Source organism: Taudactylus pleione, unplaced genomic scaffold (genome assembly GCF_031769625.1).
Source record: "Taudactylus pleione unplaced genomic scaffold, aTauple2 ptg000329l, whole genome shotgun sequence".
NCBI classification, from domain to species: Eukaryota; Metazoa; Chordata; class Amphibia; order Anura; family Myobatrachidae; genus Taudactylus; species Taudactylus pleione.
Genome location: NW_028284730.1, coordinates 12,997,036 through 13,011,414, shown reverse-complemented (window position 1 = coordinate 13,011,414; position 14,379 = coordinate 12,997,036). Strand labels below are relative to the sequence as shown.

At 47.1% G+C, this 14,379-nt stretch overlaps 1 long non-coding RNA gene across 1 annotated transcript in view; it reads left to right on the top strand.

Annotated features, from left to right (window-relative positions):
* The window catches only part of LOC148509380 (uncharacterized), a 246,375-nt gene that overhangs the window by 73,621 nt on the left and 158,375 nt on the right, over positions 1-14,379 (top strand). The gene's annotated exons all lie outside the window — the stretch shown is intronic.

The window sequence follows — 14,379 nt, the reverse complement described above, 5'->3', positions numbered from 1 at the left end:
AGATTGTAAAACCAATTGATAATCCGATCTGATTCGGTGGAATGCTTCTATACAAAACAATCACCCCTCTTTCTAACGTGTGCCTCAAGTACAGGATGTGTTGATGGTATTACACTGAAATGATGGCTATTATATAACTGAACTAGAGTTCTGCAGGGGTTCCCCGTCCCCTCCCTTCCCTCACTGCTCTCTCTGCTAAAATATTGAGGCGCAAATTCCAAAATAAGCACAAATGGAAAAAAAAACTCTTTGGGTTCTATTCACTAAACCGTAGAGAGAGATAAAGTACCAACCAATCAGCTCGTAACTGTCATGCTACAGGCTTTGTTTGAAAAATGACAGAGGACCTGCTTGGTTGGTACTTTATCTTCGTTCACTTTATCTCCATCCAAGGCTTGGTAAATAGACCTCTTTATCTCTCTCCATTGCTTAGTTAAAAGACGGACCTCTTTGTCACTTATTTTATATTCTGTCTCACTGCCTGCCGGAAACACATAAGGTAGACTGCAGCTGCCAGGTTGGAGGAGGAGCTAAAGGCAGTGTGTTCCTGCCAGGAGGGGTTAAAGGAGGAGGAGCTATACAGAAGATTGGCAATCTGCAACGGGATGCAGTCATTATGTTGACATACACAATGTTGTCAGTTATGATATCAACTGTTGAAATGTCAACATTGACCATGTCGGCATCTGCAGAATGTCGACATAAAATTTTGACATTTTGAATGGACCGGAGGGTTAGGCTGCAGCAGTGTAGGGTTAGGTTTATCCCACGTGAGGGCAGGGTTAAGCTGCGGGAGGGGAGGTAAGGGTTAAACACTAGGGGGTGGTCCCAGCCGGATCAGCTGCAGGATGAGCCTGAAGTCATCATGATGGCACCTACTGACCCAGAAGACTCTGCTGGAGATGCAGGACCCACTGTACAAGGTAAGTCATTGCTAGACCACTAGGAATGTTGGCATGGGGAATATTGACATGATGGATGGATGGATGAACCACATCGGTCTGCATCTGCCAGGTAGGAAGGATTAGAATCCTGACTTCTTACTGACGCTTAAGATATGTCACCACTCAACTTACTTCTGTCACATGCCCTATCCCTGGGACTGCCATAATTGTTAAGGGCAGCGCTCCCTGGCTGCCTAACAGCACCCAGCCCTTGTCATTTAGCCTCCAGACATGTGCGGGAGATGGGAGAGGGAGAAACGGGAAGAGGGGAAGAAGAGAGAAGACAGGAATAGGGGGAGATGTAAGAGGAAAATAACTCTGTAATGACAGCCACAATAACCAGCGGCCAGCAAATGACAGGTCCCAAATACTAGTTGTTAATATCTTGTTAAGCCTAGAACACATCTCTTGCATTGTATGGCCAGGACAGTGGTATCTGAAACGGGATGCGGTCAGAATGCCGATCACTGTAATTCCGGCGGTCAGAATCCCAACTGCCGGAATCCCGAAGGTAAGTACTGGGGCTAGGGGGAGGGGTAGGGTTAGGCACTAATGCGAGGGTTAGGGATAGGCTGTGAGGGGGGGGTTAGGTTTAGGCCCTGGGGAAGGAGGGCTAGGGGTTAGGTTAAGCTTACCAGCCTGGGGACGTCTGCATTTCTAACCTATGGCCGTATTCAATACCAAGTGAAAAGTCTGAGGCCGGACTTTTTGCCGTCATTAGAGGTTTTGGGTGCGGAAAAGCATCTCGCACGTCCCTGCTTATCCCCCCTATTTAATTCCACAAAGGCGAAAACGGGACCCGGCGAGAATGAAATGAGCGAAAAGTTATGTCATTTTTGGGGAAATCAGCCTGACACCCCCCCGAAAGATGCTCTAACATAGGGGTTCACTATGGAAACCCCCGATTAGCCCTACTGAAGGTATTTGGGGTCTTTGAATGGTCTCAATAGGCGCTATTTAGCGTCTTTGGGACAGTGGTGAAGAATAGCATTTAGCTATTTTTGGGGGGGGAAATAAGTAGTTCCATCAAATTTGGGGTACATGAAAATGGGTGCAAGCATATTTTGAAGTTGGTAAAGTCAAGCATTACATAGCGCCAAAAACGCACCTGCAGCAAACACCTGCAATCAAATATACCCCTCCCCCATACTTCCAGACCCCCCCACAAAGGCTATTTCGCTAGTTTTTGAATTTGTACCCCCACTTTGATTTTTTTCACCCACTTTTTCAAAGTGCTTTTTTTGGAGTGTCTTTTGTGGATTTTTTTTTAGCGGTTTTTGACGCAATTAGCGTCAAGGGGGGTGTAAAAAGGATTTAGGGGGTTTGCCACAATTTTGCACCCCAAAACCACAATTCTGCCCTTTTTTCCGACGGGTATTCATAGGCGAAACTTTTCCACTGGTTACAATGTGCAAAGTTTTCGCACCTGCGAAATGTCGGAATAGTTGAATACGGGGATAAGTTGAAACCGGCGAAAATGACGTCATTGGCAAAAAAGTATTGCAGAAACTGTCGGGTTGCCAGTATCTGGATTTTGACCGCCGGGATCCCGTAGTTAACCCATCTGAAATATACATGAAATAGTTGTCAGTCTTGGTTAATGTTACATGACAGAGTACTCCGTGCTGCTATGTGTGGTCATAGTGAGCTGGTAAAAAACCAGATGATCCGGATCTGCTGCGTGTAAAATAATAAAGGTACAGTATACGTGAGTTATCGCACACAAGATGTTAACTTGTGGCACGTACCAGACATGAGCCTCATAGAGGGCTGTGTGTGCACCCGCATCTGGGGTGTGAGGGGAGATCATATCCTGCATTGTTTGGCATTCCCTGAAGCTCGACTCGCATTCCTCACAATGGGACCATAGCGCCCATTTGTGTGCTCCAAGTCATGAATAAGGGGAGGGGGGAGCTTTAAAGGAGAGCCAGACCGAACAAATAGTTGTGGTAAAATAGAAGCATTGGGTGATAATTCAGAGTAATGAAAGTGAATCACTACAGTGATATAAGAGAACCAGTCAGAGCCACAGAAAAACAAATGAATCACGGCATTAATGTCAGCGAATAAATGCAAGTGACACATCTAATGTAAGTAAAGCTGTGGAAAAAACTACAAGTGAATCACTTACGTTGTGTGAACAAGTGGAATAAATGTAAAGGATTCACTAATAATATAACGATAAATATATAAAGAAAAACAAGTGCAGTAACAGTGGGCTCAGTGTATCCATTCAGGTCACAGCACCTGCACTGAGGATGCTGCAATGACCAGGCTCAATTTTTCTTCAAGAAGGTATCTATGATGATCCTGATAACCTTCCGGATATTATTATTATCGTTTATTTATATGGCGCCACAAGTGTTCCGCAGCGCCTTACAAGGTACATAACCAAAAAGTGACTTACAATAAAATACAATACAATGACGGACAAGGACATGGATAATATACATTGATACATAGGTGGCCATAACATCCAATTAAGCAACAAAGCATAGGCACCAAGTGTCCTAGTGGTGAGTAAGATGTAGATGAGCATAAAGTAAGGAGAAGTACAAGAGGGTAGAGGGCCCTGCTCGCAAGAGCTTTCATTCTCAAGGGAGGGGCAGACAGACGGGCATGATACAGATGGGGAAGACAGGGAGGAGGGAGCATGTATTAGCAAGTTAGGATGAGAGCTGGAAGGCTTTGATGAAGTGGTGGGTCTTGAGAGCCCATTTGAAGGATTGTAGAGAGGTGGATAGTCTGATGGGTAGAGCAAGAGAGTTCCAAAGGTGGGGGGCAAAGTCTTGGAGGCGGGAGTGGGAGGAACTAATCAGTTGGCAAGAATGGTGGTGTGCATTTGTTGAACGAAGAGGGCGGACAGGAAAGTGAAGGGAGATGAGGTCAGAGATGTAAATGGGAGAGGAGTGTGTGAGGGATTTGTAAGCGAGCGTGAGAACCTTGAATTGGGTTCTGATGGGGAAGGGGAGCCAGTGGAGAGCTTGTAAGAGAGGGGAGGCAGATGAAGAGCGTTTGGAGAGAAAGATGAGTCAAGCTGCAGCATTGAGGACAGATTGGAGAGGAGAGAGATGGGAGTTGGGAGGCCAGATAGGAGAAGGTTACAGTAATCCAATCTGGAGATGACCAGTGAGTGTATAGAGGTCTTAGTAGCATCCTGGGTGAGAAAGGGTCTGATCCTGGAAATATTTTTAAGATGGAGATGACAGGACTGTGAGAGGTTCTGGATATGTGGCTTCAAGGAGAGGGAGGAGTCCAGGATAACTCCAAGACAGCGCACTTTGGGGCTAGAGGAGATAGTTGTGCCATCAATTGATAAATTAGTGGGAGGTGAGGTTATGTGGGAGGGTGGGAAGATGATCATCTCAGTCTTAGACATATTAAGTTTAAGAAATCGCTGGGACATCCAGGAAGATATAGCAGAAAGACAGTTGGAGATACGAGTGAGGAGAGAGGGAGAGATGTCAGGGGAGGAAAGGCAGATCTGAGTGTCATCAGCATAGAGATGATAATGGAGGTCAAAAGAGCTGATGAGTTCACCTAGAGAGGATGTATAGAGGGAGAAAAGGAGTGGTCCAAGAACAGAACCTTGGGGAACAGCTACTGTGAGAGGATGTGGGGGGGAAGATAAGCCATGAGCGGAGACAGAGAAGGATTGATCAGAGAGGTAGGAGGATAGCCAGGAGAGGGCAGTGACACGTAGACCAAGGGAGTGAAGGATTTGCAGCAGGATAGGGTGGTGCACAGTGTCAAAAGCAGCAGAAATTTCAAGGAGAATGAGCAGAGAGTAGTGGCCTTTGGATTTGGTAGCAAGGAGGTCGTTGCTAACTTTAGTGAGGGCAGTTTCTGTGGAGTGGAGAGAACGGAAGCCAGACTGAAAAGGGTCAAGGAGGGAATGGGAGGAAAGAAAGGTGGTAAGGCGGTTGTAAACAATAAGCTCAAGGAGTTTGGATGCAAAAGGGAGGAGAGAGATGTGTCGGTAGTTGGCGAGAGTGTTAGGTCAAGGTTAGGTTTTTTAAGAATGGGGGAAACATGGGCATGCTTGAATGCAGAAGGGACAGTGCCAGATGAGAGGGAGAGATTGAAGAGGTGGGCAAGATGGGAACAGGCACAGGGAGAGAGGTAGCGGAGGAGACGTGAAGGGATAGGGTCAAGGGAGTGTGGAAGGGGGGGGAGGACTGGATAAGGGCCATGACTTCCTCTCCAGATACAGGGGACAAGAATGTTAGTGTAGGTAAAATGGAAAGGGAGGGATGACCCGGGAAAGGAGGAGGTGTAGTGCTGGGAGACTGGTGGGATATGATATATCCCTCCCTTCCCTTTCTTTTCTCTCCCCTTACATTATTATCTTTTATTTATAAGGTATCCAAGGGGTTCCCTGGCACCGTGCTTAGTGTGTGGAACATACAACAACAGTACATGGGTGATCAGATAGGACACTTAGATACGTTCACAACTTTACGAATATACAAATATACATAACTAGATGAAGTACCCGGCATTGCCCGAGTTTAAATCTTCAAGTTATTAAGTTTTATTATGTGATGTCATCCAAATCCATCAAGTGTCAGGCCCAGAACAGGCTCCCTGGTTCAAAGTTCTGCCCGTTGCACTCTGCTGTGAGGTCCGACCAGGACCCCAACCACTCCATTAGGCATCCCAGACCGAATGCCACCCCTCTGTGCAGTTTTCATCCATATCCATCCAGTGGAAGGCCTAGAAGAGGCTCTCCGGGTCAAAGTTCTGCCCAGCGTACACCAACGGGAGGTCCGACCGGGACCCTAACCCCCATAAAACCTGGCCAGGATCCAACTGGACCACCTCGCGTTGATTTCATCCCAGCCAAGGGATGTCCGAATGCATAACCGGACAGATCAACAGACCAATGAATTTTATATATAAGATAACTGACAAGTATAGTGAATAACTTTAATTATCTCATTACAATGGTAGCAAGTGAACAGTCTGATCTTGAAGTTGATATGTTGGAAGCAGGAAAAATGGGCAAGAGTAAGGATCTGAGCGACTTTGACGTCGGCCAAGTTGTGATGGTTGGATGACTGGGTCACACAGGGCCGGATTAAGCTCTGTGGGGGCCCCTGGGCAACAAACATGTGGGGGCCCCTATCAATAAAGGTTATTTATAAATATATGTATATCTATATCTATATATATATATATATACACACATATAGTACCCCTTCTGCAATGCCCCCTGAAGTTGTTCCACTTCTCCAATGCCCCCAATAGTTGTGCCCCTTCTCTAATGCCCCCAGTAGTTGTGTCCCCTGCAATGCCCCAGTAGTTGTGCCTCTTATTCAATGCACCCTGTAGTTGTGCCCCTTGTCCGATACCCACAGTAATTGTGCCCCCTGCAATGCCCCCAGTAGTTGTGCCTCTTCTTCAATGCTCCCTGTAGTTGTGCCCCTTCTCTAATGCCCCCAGTAGTTGTGCCCCCTGCAATGCCCCCAATAGTTGTGTCTCTTATTCAATGCTCCCTGTAGTTGTGCCACTTGTCCGATGCTCCCAGTAGTTGTGCCCCCTGCAATGCCCCCTGTAGTCGTGCACCCTAAAGTAGTGCCCCCAGTATTAACTCCCCCTCCGCGCCCACACACCTGTGAAAAACTTACCTGTCGGGTCCCGCCGTCGCGGTTGCCGCTGCCTGCTGGATCTAACTAGATCCAGTAAAGGCGCGCAGGCTCCTCTTATCGCACGGGTGCCGTCATGACGTCACCCGCGCAATGAATCACTGGGAACGCTGGCCTCTGAAGCGGTCAGAGGCCAGCGTTCCCAGTTAGTTGGTCACGATCTACATGCAGGAGCTCCACAAGCTTCTAGTAGATCGCGACCAACCTTAGTCGGACCTGACCTGAGGCATGTGGCCAGGGGTCGGGGACAGTGTGTGTGGGCCCCCTATGTGTGGGGGCCCCTGGACAACCGCCCCTGTCGCCCTGCCTTTAATCCGGCCCTGGGGTCACATGTTGTAAATGTTCAGTTCTGAATAATGCAGTTTGTAGACTATATTAGAGGCGGTTCATATATATTTTACAAATATACAATTTATGCATTTAAGCATTTATATAGTTGTGTGTTTATTATACTACTGAGAGAGTGAGGGATGAGAAGAGGAAGGAAATGGGTTTAATGATGCAACTTCCAATATCAATTGACAGTGAGCGCTGGGTGACTGGGACACAATGGTGCATTTTATGTCCTATATTCCCTGCCGCTCTTGGCTTATGGAGTTGTTCAGAGCATAGTTTCTGCAGTTTTTAGGGGGCAGGCCCTCCTATGAACAATTATCTGCTCTCTCAGGAGTACAGGAGGTCGCCTCCTAAAGTCTCCCAGATATACATGACACTTAAATATAAAAAAAAAAAATTGGTGCGATTTTGGCGTGTCATTATAATTGTCAGTAAATAATGCTGGAAGAAGGATGTGTCTTTTGCCAGATACGTAGTGACAGAGGTGGACACTTGCCCTGGCTGAAGGAGGCTAACGGAGGGAACTAATGAAGGTTGATGATCAATCATTACCCTACAGATCTACTGCTTGTAGTCCTTGTAAGCGCAGGCTCATTTCGTCAGTGTGTTTGGTGACATGCTGGCTGCGCACAGTATGCAGGAAGGAGGGAGACAGGGCAGTGTTATGTCACAGGAAATTCAGTATACCTGGAGCCCTGCACGGAGGACAGCTCTTCCAGGCGCTCGCTGTTACTGACTTCAGTTGTGATCACTGTAATCTCTTCTTGTGGGCCAACTGATAGACTCTGACCCTAGAATGGAAGTCATAATAATGTTGAATAATATGGTACCTACAGGCTACGACCATCTTTGCCCCAGGTGACACCATATCTTCATACTCTATATTACTCTTCACCTTTTTGTATTAACAATCTGGGAGGAAGTGGCCCTGCTACCATTTGCCCAGGGCATCTGGTGATCAATATAATTTGGGACTAGTTTACATTTTAGTATCGTGAATATTTGCCTACTTACAAGGAAGTTGATCATAAAATTCCTGGTCTGATCCTTATACACTCCTGTAAATTATGTAGCAGGGGCTGTTTAAGAGAGCAGTGCTGTCTTTGTGCTTCCCCCCATTCTCTCACCAGCGCATGCACTGAGTAGACTCGCTGTGAGCTCTTCCATATCATGGGAATCATGGAGAAAGCTGTAATCGGGGAAAATTCTACATTCTCCCGGTGATTTCTCTACTGCGCATGCAGGGAATGTGGTAAGTATAGGTTATGGGTGCAAAGTGTGCGGTTTGGGTCCCACTGGACACAGGTGCCTTTGTGCACCACACACCCTACACCTATTATAGATACACCCTTGTTATAAATATGGAGCTAACTTGGAAAAGTCAAATCTTCTTTTTTTTCTTTTTAAGAGCCAAACTAATGTTACCTGCCAGGAGCCATTTCCCAGAATAGTGCATAGTCCCTGCCAGGAGCCATTTCCCAGGATAGTGCATCATTTCTGCCAGGAGTAATTTCCCAGGATAGTGCACAGTCCCTGCCAGGAGTAATTTCCCAGGATAGTGCACAGTCCCTGCCAGGAGCCATTTCCCAGGATAGTGTATCATTTCTGCCAGGAGTAATTTCCCAGGATAGTGCACAGTCCCTGCCAGGAGCCATTTCCCAGGATAGTGTATCATTTCTGCCAGGAGTAATTTCCCAGGATAGTGCACAGTCCCTGCCAGGAGTAATTTCCCAGGATAGTGCACAGTCCCTGCCAGGAGCCATTTCCCAGGATAGTGTATCATTTCTGCCAGGAGTAATTTCCCAGGATAGTGCACAGTCCCTGCCAGGAGCCATTTCCCAGGATAGTGTATCATTTCTGCCAGGAGTAATTTCCCAGGATAGTGCACAGTCCCTGCCAGGAGCCATTTCCCAGGATAGTGTATCATTTCTGCCAGGAGTAATTTCCCAGGATAGTGCATAGTCCCTGCCAGGAGCCATTTCCCAGGATAGTGTACAATCCCTGCCAGGAGCCATTTCCCAGGATAGTGTTTAGTCCCTGCCAGGAGCCATTTCCCAGGATAGTGTTTAGTCCCTGCCAGGAGCCATTTCCCAGGTTAGTGTACAGTCCCTGCCAGGAGCCATTTCCCAGGATAGTGCATAATCCCTGCCAGGAGCCATTTTCCAGGATAGTGTATAGTCCCTGCCAGGAGCCATTTCCCAGGATAGTGCATAGTCCCCGCCAGGAGCCATTTCCCAGGATAGTGCATAGTCCCTGCCAGGAGCCATTTCCCAGGATAGTGCATCGTTCCAAACACACAAAAAAAATAACAGATGCACAACTCCACCATTACTCATTATATATAGTAATACATATTGCAATTTGCAATAGAATTTTGCAAATAATAAAATAGAGGTTTTGGCATAATCATGGCCATGGTTATGGGCCTACCCACCACGCCCAGGTAACCTCTGAGGGTAGGTCCCTAACATACTGTGGTTGAAATCCAGAGCGCAGGACACCCCCCAAATCAGCCCAGCTGAGTCACCCCAGGGCATCACTCTAATGAGGAAAGGTGAGGTGTAAAAAAAAAAAAAAGTTTTGGATAGATAAGAGCAGCTGCTCTCCACAGGTAGCACCTCCCATATTGTGTGTATGTATGTATATATATATATATATATATATATATATATATATATATATATATTCAGGGTCTGCAGTCTAGGGCCCCTCTCCACATAGTGCATCGTTCCTGCTAGGAGTAATTTCCCTGGGTAGTGCATAGTCCCTGTCAGGAATCAATTCCCAGGTTCGTGTATAGTCCCTGTCAGGAGCCATTTCCCAGGATAGTGTATAGTCCTTGCCAGGAGCCATTTCTTAGGATAGTGCATAGTCCCTGCCAGGAGCCATTTCTCAGGATAGTGTATCATCCATGCCCGGAGTAATATTCCTGGATAATACATAGTCCTGCACAGGAGCCATTTCCCAAGATAGTTCATAGTGCCTGGTAGGAACCATTTTCCTGGGTAGTGCATAGTCCCCACTACGAGTCATTTTCCAGGATAGTGCATAGACCCTGCCATGATAGTGCATAGTCCCTGTCAGGAGCCGTTTCCCAGGATAATACATAGTCCCTGCCAGCCAGGACCCATTTTCCAGGATAATGCTAAACATTTGAGGCCTCTCCCATGTTCAGCTTCTCTACAGCAACGATGCCCTAGACGTGCCAGAAAATATGCAGTTTAAATCTGCTTTAGGGGGAGTGACATTTTGGAGGTAATCCCAGTCAAGTGGGTGTATGCGGAGCTTTATCAGAGCTAATGTCAGTAATTAGATGTTGGCTTCTCCTGTTAATGGGCTCTTTTATAGAGGCCAGTTCTAATGGAATAAAAATATTAAAACCCTCAAATGTGATGAATGAATTTAGGCCCTCATTCAACCTGCACTGCTGATCGTAGATTCCCGATTATTGGGAATCTGCACCTGCGCAGGAACTGTTCTGCGCATGTGCAAAACAAGACGTGCGGGATCGTTCGCAGCCTCTGCCTGATTGACAGGCAGAGGCGTTTGCGGGCCGGGGACGGCCTGCATTCCCGTAGAAGAGAGTGTGTCGCCCCTGTTTTCCGCGAATGCAAAGGCCAGGGTCTGCGTCAATGGTCCTGACGGTGATTCAATGCTGCGTCATTGGTCGCAGCGCTGGGATCGCAGATGCAGCAGGAGGTGTCTGGGGGGTTAGGTTTAGGCACTAATTGGGGAAGGTTAAGTTTAGGCAGTAACAGGGAGGCTTAGGGTGTGGAGTGGGGAGGGTTAGGGTGTGAAGGAAGGTTAGGGTACTTGCGTGTCTCCTGTCGGGATTCTAAGCATCAGGATGCCGCTGTCTGTCTTTTTACAGCCGACATCCCGAGTGCCGGGCTCCCATCCCCAGTCCCTTATGGTTATTTTTGGATCACACTAATGGATCCCTATGTGATCTAATTGATCTGTCTGAGTGCTGAACGCCCGGGCCTGTCCATATTAGAAAATGATCCTGTTGTTCATCAGTCAGGCCCTGGTGGAAGGATCGGTCCACGTGCGGTGTATGGGTTATTGACAGATTCCTCCAGCTGGAATGCCCTGACTCTTAGGAAGACAAGTACTGTAATGGACAATTACACCTGTCACTCAGTGGACAGGCCTACAACCCATTATTTTGAATGCTCCGGGTAATCACACTCAGTGGAAAACCTGGTTTATCAGCCATATGTTAGTATGAGAAACTGGATTGCCAACAATTTTGCCCAGGGCTGTAATACTGTTTATGAACAATTGTCAAGAATTGCCACAGGACCACTAAACCTATAATTACGGGCTGATCCAATATAAGGAGATATATTCTGATGGTCACTAGTATCTTACTTCTACAGTTATCGCACTGAGCAAAAAAACATTGTGGGTCCCGGGGACCCCTCACTTTAAAAAAATCAGGGTCCTACTTCCCTGTTTCTGGGTCCCATCACATATGATCGGGGATGAGGGCAGGTAGCAGTTGGGGTAGAGGGGATTAAGGGTAAGCAGTAGTTGGGTTAGAGCTGGAGGTAAAGGCAGGTTGAAGTTGGAGTACAGCTGTGGGTAGAGCGGAGTAGGGTGGGCAGTGCTGGGGGTGGGTAGGGAGGGGATAAGTGCAGACAGTGGTTGCAACAGTACTCCAGGGCAAGGAGGGGGCTAGGGGCAGGAAGGGCTGCAATAGGGAGGGGACAAGGGTAGATAGCAGCTGGCGCATTACTGGGGGGCAAGGAGGGGTTTAGGGGGCTTTGAAACGAGGAGGGTTTTGGCCGAGGCAAGGTGCGGGAGCAGCACCCTTGTTGGAAAAAGTCAATAGCTGATGGTGCACAGCCTCAATGTCTGAATAATCCTGGATGACTGCGTGGTTTATGCTCCTGGTAAAGGTAAGTAATATAGCGGTCGCTGACGTATGGATGAGTGGGCTCAGTGTAAAATCAGGACCCAGATACCAGCGCTGTGTTACAGGGTACAAGCGCAGAGGCTGCAGCGGGAGCGCTGTATCATACAGCACACTGACTCCCCTCCCCCTATGTGCTTAATGCAAATGATATGAGTGGCAGCCTGTTACATGTTATAGGGTCAGCATGAACCCTGGGTCATGTGTATGGTGTCCACAGCAGCTACATGATATGACACACACAGCATCACACTCATCACTACACACTGCAGGTCAGCGAAGAGACTGGTTCAGCATATTATGTCGGCAATAATCATGTTGACAGTGTGTCAACATGAGAATGTTGATAATCCATCTTGCAGTATTCTAACCCTAATGTCAACACTGCCAAGTGTATGTCAGAGTAATCCTATGGAGTGGGAATGATAAAGTTTGCTATGGAGCAGGCTTTTTATTATTGTTTATTGATCGGGGATGATCCTTACATTATGCCATAAGGCTGATCCTACTCTAGTGTGCTGTAAGCTTCAGTGAGCAGAGCCTGCAGCGGGAGTTATATTACCCATCAGTACTTACCACCTCCGGGCGGGCTGTACGTTTCCATGTACCGGGGTGTGCAGTGTCATCAGAGTTGCAGCTTGCTTGCAACTTCCGATCCTCCCAAAACGCTGTGTCCTGGCTGGTGGAGGAAAGCCCAAGGGTGTCAGCACACCTGAGCATTGATGCCGGAGCACAGCCTGCCCGCGCGGCGCAGTGAATGGGGAGCAGCTGAAATCATATAGCGGCACAGCGCCACCTCATAGATCAGTGAGGGGGGAGAGCCCGGCGATGTCACGTGACCGGGAGGCGGAGGTCTCAGCCAATTGGCTGATGAAAAGCTCCTGCCCGCAGTCATTGGTAGGGAGACACAGAGGGAGGTCACTGGGTCGGCAGCTGCGGGGCACACACAGTGCTTCCTACAGGACCCGGGGACTGAAAAACTGGGTCCCTTAGTGCCTATAGCAGTTAAATACGTGCTATAGCGCATATTTTGCAAACCCTGCTACTATCTACCCTGCTACCACGCAGTCCATGATACAGTAGTTTTACATTATACGGGGCCCTATTAGCTAAATCAGCACAATTCTGGAATTTTTATACAGATGCAGAGTTGAAAGTAAATAGGCCACAGATGCTTGCGCATCGCATGCACGGAACTAAATGCATTGAGCTCCTGCCCATAATGCAAGCACTCTAAAATGAACGTGGATCAAATTTACCAGACATATACAGAAATCTTTTGAAACCAGCTTGTACCCATAGGGCAGCGAATTTCCCAGTGGGATAGAGTGGGTATCTCCAAATTGGGTTAGAGGAGAAGTGTTACTCATTGAGTGTTCTTTAGCAAGGTTGTCCCACAAGTCTAGTGTGATCGTATAGAGGGGATAGAATTTGCCAAGGACGTCTGTTGTAGAGCCAGAGGAGCCATGGTTAATATATTGGACAAGGGCGTCTAATATTTTTAGTATTGTCTACCCATATTTTTAAGTCCACTTCAATTTTCCTAGATGATACATGGTTTAGCTGAACCGCATGATTTTGTTTCAATATGAGTAAGCCCAGACCTCCTGAATGAGAGGACTTTGGGCCTGATTCAGAGCCACTCGTAAGCGGCAGCTCGTTCGCTCCGAGCGATGTTTGCCCAACTGCGCATGCGTACGGATCGTTATACGCATGCGCGAACCAGTCAGTGCGGTCGAAATTCATGTGCTCGCAAAATAGCGAATGCCTGCTAATTTGAGTGACAGAATGAGGCGTATGTGGGTGGTAACAGGGGAAGGTGCTTGAAAACGGGGAGTGGAAATCCGATCGCAGGCGTGCTTAAAGGTCAAAACGGGCGTTTTAAGGGAGTGCATAATTAATCCAGCAGCGTCATTGACCACGTCACTTGTTTTTTTTTAACTCAGAACTGCTCGCAAAATAGTGGTTGAAAAACCAACCACAAGAATAGCGAGCAGTTCATACGCTGGTCGATGTACTCGATTAATCTAATAAATAGCGGACATGACGTATGGTGCGAGCGGCTAGGGGGCGTATTTTCCAAATTTACGTTCGCATGTTTTGCTCGCTCGTTCAGACTTAGAGGCGTGAACAGACCGCAAAGTGCGAATGGTTCATTTGAATAGCCACCCCTTTTTGGAAAACGAACGACCGCAAATAGCGAGCGGCTGTGAATGAGGGCCTTTGCTAGGAAAGAGTGTCTTATTCATCTTCTGTCCAGTAAGAAGTAAATCCCTCTTTTTATGTGAATAATGTATTGCTTTGATCGTTTTGTGTCTATTAAATGTTTTTACATACTACTCTGTATATGTTCATATATTTGTTTATGAGGAATTACACTACCTTTTCAGTTCCATATGATATTGGGAGTTGGATATGAAATATACATTCCTGTTGTGATTGTGAAGATAAAAGAACCTGTTTTGGACCTTGATGCTTGTTATTATAAAGTAAGCATAACATCTAAAGGCACTTTGTCCCGCTTGATCTGTCT